The sequence below is a fragment of the Mastomys coucha genome, unplaced genomic scaffold (genome assembly GCF_008632895.1).
Source record: "Mastomys coucha isolate ucsf_1 unplaced genomic scaffold, UCSF_Mcou_1 pScaffold22, whole genome shotgun sequence".
In the NCBI taxonomy this organism is placed as follows: Eukaryota; Metazoa; Chordata; class Mammalia; order Rodentia; family Muridae; genus Mastomys; species Mastomys coucha.
This window is the reverse complement of record NW_022196905.1, coordinates 265,290,425-265,296,387: the sequence shown is the minus strand read 5'-3', so window position 1 is coordinate 265,296,387 and position 5,963 is coordinate 265,290,425. Positions and strand designations below refer to the sequence as shown.

Below are 5,963 nucleotides of genomic sequence, written 5' to 3'. Positions count from 1 at the left end.
TTGCCACTTCATGTTCATACACGGTGTCATTCGGCCAAAATATAGAGTCTCTAGGTCAGGCACAGGAATCATTTTTGAATTGATAAACCATTCACATTAAATGTTGCACATAAAACTGTGAGACTGGCTGGTTTGTGTGTGCACTGAGCATCATAGTTAGCAGCCCTGACAGCTGCAGATCTGAGTTTCGACCAAAGAGTGTGACCAAATGGGTCATTTTCCCCTCTGCTTTCAATGTTCTTTTCTTGAGGATGGTGGACTTCAGCTCCAGCAACTAGCTCAGGCAAGTACCTTATTTAACAGCATGTGTGTGTGTGTGTGTGTGTGTGTGTGTGTGTGTGTGTGTGTACTTGCTCACATGTGTATGAGACAACACAGGGTTCTAACTGAACTTCTCAATGGATGTTTCAGCCAGGAACCTGGATCCTCCCCACCCCACCTCTTTCTCCGGGACTAAAGATCCATGTTGCCATGCCTGGCTTTCACATGTGCTCTGGGGATCTGAACTTAGGTCTCAATGCTTACACAGCCACCTCCAGCATCTTTAAGGCTTGGCTCTCTTTCTCTAAGGAGCCAGCTTGGAGTCCGAGGCAGGCCTCTTCTCCAAGCTCTGAGCATGAGTCAAGCATCTGCTTTTCAGGCTCTCATCTTTTTGTCGAAGAAGAATAGTTTCAGTTCCTCCAAAAAGGCACTGTGTCCTGCCAGGTTCCACGGGGACAACACAGCTGCTGTCCTCAAACAACTTAGACCCTGGGTGGATGCTGGGCAACACACTTGAGAGAAAAAGCTTTGGTGGTGCTGGATTGTGCTCTGGGGCATGTGGGGCCTCAGGAGCAGCACCATGGCCCAGAAAGACCATTACCCACTCTGTACTTTTCAGGTGCTTCCTTCCCTGAAGATCCAGCGACACCAATCACATCCACCGCCCATCCAGAACCATCATACATCCTCATAGGAGATTGATCAGTGTGTGTCTATGTTTATTTATGTAGACACATGTGCATATATGTGTGTGGAGGTCAGAAGTCATTCAATAAGTGACCCTGCCTGGGGTGTCATTCCTCAGGTGTCATTCCTTTTTGAGGTATGAGACAGGATCTCTCTCTGGCCTCAAGTTCTCCAGTGCGGACAGACTGAGTGTCCAGTCAACCTCAGGAATCCATCTGCTTCTGCCTCCTCTGCACTGGAATCCCGCGTGTGACATTGTGCCCAGATTCTCACACGGGCGCTGGGAATCAAACTCAGGTCCACATGCTAGCACAGTAAGAGATTTACCGAATGAGCCTTCTCCCAACTCTTCTTTGGTGGTGGATTCAGAAACTGAAAGATCAGAACAAGGAAATGGAGGTGATGAGGGGTGAGTGTGGCTGCCCACAGTATCCAGATTGTCCAGGACTTCAAAACCCAGCGTTTGGCTGGTAAGAGCAGCCAAGCCCTGATATCAACACTGGAGCCTGATCCTTGTGGAGGTCCATTTGTGATTTGCCTGGATAATCAAGCCTTGGGTCCCTTGCTGCATGTGGAAATGGGTGTCATGTCACTGGGTTGCCTCAGTTTCCCCAGTGGCTTGGGTGAAGCATTATATGTGACAACCATCACATTTTCCTTGGTGACATAGGCACCTGCTGCTTGGAGAAGCCCCAAGGGCCAGGGAGCCTAAGAAGCAACGTGCTTACAGGATACTCATCCATTGACATTGTGGGATGTCACACACCAAGGACGTAGAGGGTTGTGAGTGGTGTGTGCAAGAAAGGTGGCCCCCAGGTCCTATCAAAGTATTCTGGAGATGCAAATTTGAGAGCCAACAATACCTCTCATGCTTGCTGACATCAGTCAGCCAGCTGAATAGCTACAGTATTCCTGAATCTCTGCCACGCATACAGCCTTATACACACAAGTACAGTAGGGGCCTGGTGACCATGAAGCAGCTATCCAGATTAAAATGATGAACCAAGAGCTGGTGTTAATGGCTCAGTAGTAATTAAAGTGCCTGCCACACAAGTATGACGTTTTGAGTCTGATCGATAGCACCTACCCTCAACACACACATACATGAAACAAAAACTTGACATGACAAATGTTTGCCTATAACCCCAGGACTAGAGAAACAGAGGCAGGACAATCCAGGAGCTCAAAGGCTAGCTGGTCTAGCCAAAACACAAACTCCAGGTTCGGGAAGTTATCTATCTCAAAAAAGAAAATAAGGTGTAAATTGGTAGAGGAAGACACAGAATACCCATCTTTGACCTCAGCAATGAATACACACATGCCAATCTTTGACTTCAGCATGCACATGCGTGCGTACACACAAGCCCATATGCACACACATACATTAAAAATAAACCTTAAAAAATGTGAGGAACCTGTTTATAAGTACAGGATGGCCCCAGGGACTTATATATGTGTACGTCAGATGGCTCACCTCCTGACCACTGTAGCAGAAAGATGCAAGACTTAGCATGTCCGAGCCTGAATGTTCACAGGACTGCCAACCCCCAAGAGTCTCGGCAACCTTCAAAGCTAGCCCCTCAATGACAGCTTTCACAAAGGAGAGACCGACCGCTGCTAGGAGTAGACTCTGTAGGGAGGGCCTCGGTAATTTGACAAGCCCCAAAATACTGATTTGGGTACAGAGATGGCCAAGACCTCCCACTGTTCAAACAGATCTTTAGACTCTTCCCCACCCACCTGAGTGGAGCCTTGGAGACGCCCATACAAACAGCCTCTACCTCTCCCCTCTTTCCCTCTCAAGTCCTCCTGCCCAGAGTCTGGTTCATGGACAGCTTTTCTATGAGATGCCTAGCAGGGCTCTCTGGAACCTCCCCTTGGTGTAAGCATCAGGTAATAAAGAAGACAGGTTGTGCTATGCAATTAGAGGCAGCTGTTTGGAAAATGCACTGTTATGCTCCTCTTTAGATCTTCATCTCCACTTCTCCTCACATTTAAAGGCAGCTCTCTAAGATGAGAATTGTAACTGCTGCCTACTGGGTGGAGGGGAGTCACAAAGCATCTCTGTGACGGTAGCAGAGGCAAAATGACAGAACATGGCTTGGTGGGACAGGCTTAATGTTTGTGTGGAAGTACTTTTCCCACACAAGATAAGCAAGGAATTCAGCTGGGCCTTTTAATGAGAGGTGCAGCCTCAGTGTCAGGAATGAAAGCTGACAGGAAAACCCCCTCAAATCACCCGTTTGCACAGTTCTCCCAAGTCTCTGGGGCTGGATGGACACTTGACCTCTGGCCCTCTTCACAGGGTCAAATCTGTCTTTGCTTTCTCTTAGCTTCTCAGGATAGGCAAATCCCTCAGGATCATCCCATACCTAATAGGAAATCAGCCTTAAAGGGGGCCTGGTGGGGAGGCTGGAGAGATGGCTCAGCAGTTAAAAGCACTGACTACAGAGGTCCTGAGTTCAATTCCCAGCAGCCACATGGTGGCTTACAACCATCTGTAATGGGATCTGATGCCTTCTTCTGGTGTGCCTGAAGACAGCAACAGTGTACTCATAGAAATAAATCAATCATTAAAAACAAAAAGTGTAAGAGTGGAGTTCTGCTACTTTGAACACTTATATCCTAAGAAAGAAAGGGCCCTGGGGCACGGAATATGTACTTTCGAAGCCCTGCTGCTGGGGGAGCCTGACCAAAGCTTCCCCTGTGACACATGACACACTCTTTTCCTTCTTCTGCCTCCTGGCCTTTCTCCATCCAAGGTTCTGCTTCGGAGAACATGGGGAGGCCAAAGGCATCAGAGTCTCTCCGGGAGACAACCAAAGAGCAGGCTTAGACATCCAGCCCCAGAGTGTATTCTCATGATCTACCCAGGGAAATGCTGGGCAAATGGGAGGCTACAGAGCTTCACTGGCTCAGACATGTTATGGCAAAGGCCTCTAAATGTGCCATGCGAGATGCTGACTGACTCAGTGATCTTTCTAGAAATAACCAGAGAGTATTTCCCTCAAAGAGTCAGCTCAGGATATACACGGATGTGCCTGGACCAGCCAGGAGCTGGCGTTGATCCTAAAGCAAAGAGGTTCCTCTAGGAGGCTGTCTGTGTTGTCAATATGGGATCTTTTTGCTTGGAATGGCGACCAGCTCATAGCTCTGTTCCTTCCCATCTAAGCTTATCCTCGAATCTGTGCTGCTTGGTGCTGAGTTGTCCTTTGCTCTGTCTGCCCCAGTCGAAACGAAGTGTATTTCATTCGGATTTCCACATTCCACTACCCTCCCTGTGGTGGCAGACTCTGCCATGCCCTGGGGACCAAGCCTGCCAGGGTCTCCTTTGCATAGGAACTACTGCACAGTGTATGTCTCCTGTCTTGGCCTTTTGTGGCCCTGGTCCTTAAAAAGAGTGACAGCCAGTGGGCATGCAGGCTAGGGAGAGATAGTGATGAAAATAGGGTCCCCCCAGTAATGGGGGGACATAGCCATGATACCTGCTGTGCTCACAATACTCCCAAAGGAGCCCGTCACCACCTCTCCCCTACTGGACCCCTATTTGGCTGAACAGAGCAAACAACCCATTTTGGCTTGGCATGCCTCCTAAGAAGTACAGACTAGGCCTGGAATAAAAGCAGCATGGAACAGGCCCAGGGACTTCTGGGATACTTTCCTGCTTGCCAACTTTTCCCTCCTGACCTTGGGCCATGTCCCTCCTGGCAGCTCTACTTCACTCTCTGCCAAGTTGCAGCTGGAGAGAGACTATGGAGGCTCTTCTCCGTGCCACGGGGCCCCGCTGAGGGTGGGAGCAGCTGCGTTTTCCAGAGAGGCTTGCAGGGTTACCAAACACTTCGACCCTTCCTAAGTCACCAGCGGCAGGGCCAGGAGTCAGTCTGGCAGTACTTTCTAGATTCCAAAGAGGCCTTTCTGGGAACTTTGCTGAACCCCGAGGGTCTGAAAGCCTGGCATCCGGATCTCTACTTCTAAGCAACCTTTGCCTTAGAAACCCATGGCCAACCATGCGCCTGGAGGCTTGCCTCTGGTCGAGACCTGTCATCTCCCAGGAGATGTTCCACTTTCTAAGCAGGTGAAAAATGATCCTAATTAGAAACATTGCAACGTACTCTTTCTTCAGAGTCCCTCCTGGCAGCTACTCCATGTGGGAACAAGAACACGCTGGCCCTTGTGGGGCCCTCAGCCCTGACAAAGGCTATTTAGCTCCAGTGTACCCTGAACTACCAGGGTAGGAGGTCTGATTGCCCCTAGGTTGAGTCACAGCACTAAGCGCAACCCTCCCGATGGTGGCAGCGGAAGCCATGGTGCTAAGTTTGCCTTGGTGTCCAGAGGGTCCCCAGACCACCCCTCCTGCCTTCCTGTCTCCTCTTTCATGCTCCATGGACCTGGCTCCCTTCAGTGTTCTCAGAACCACAGACACAGGGCCAGTGGAAAGCATGACAGCTTTCCCCGTTTGGTATTACGCACCCCACCATGCCTCAGGAAGAGATGGAGAAAAGAGAAACAAGGCCTGGAAGCCAGTCCCACTCCCTCCCACAAGGTGCACAGTGTGGCCTGTTTGTCCCCAGTGACGGTGACAGCAGCAGCCGCCAGCCACAGCTCTCACAGTGAGGTGTCTTCCTCCTTCCTGCAGGCCCCACTGGGTAGGTTAACTGCTTTTCTCTCTGCTCCCGGCTGCACATCTGGATAAAGGCGTGCCTCTACTTTGGTGTGTGTGTGTGTGTGTGTGTGTGTGTGTTTAACTTTCCTTTCCACTGCCATAGTAACCACTGCATGTTTGGCAAAGGGACGGAGGAGGGAAAAAAGCAAAGCCCTGGGAGGAAAGAGCTCTGAGCACAGAGCTGGCAGCCGGCCAGGGTAGTCACGCTGCTGAGCTGAAATGAGGCCTCTGGCCGGCGGCCAAGTGACAGAGAACAAAGCTGTCAGTTCCTAATGTTGGCGGCAAAGCTTGCTTGGCACCCTTATATGGTTTCCCATAACTCCCTGCCTTGGCCACCGTCCATTCCCTTCAG

The 5,963-nt window shown here is 50.2% G+C and overlaps 1 long non-coding RNA gene across 1 annotated transcript; it reads right to left on the bottom strand.

Moving 5' to 3' along the window:
* Positions 1-963: 963 nt before the first annotated feature.
* Positions 964-5,734, bottom strand: LOC116070436. Its single transcript, XR_004110391.1, has 2 exons — positions 5,558-5,734; positions 964-1,320 (listed from the first exon to the last, which is right to left on the bottom strand). It is a non-coding gene; the product is annotated as an uncharacterized LOC116070436 (long non-coding RNA).
* Between the last annotated feature and the right edge of the window lie 229 nt (positions 5,735-5,963).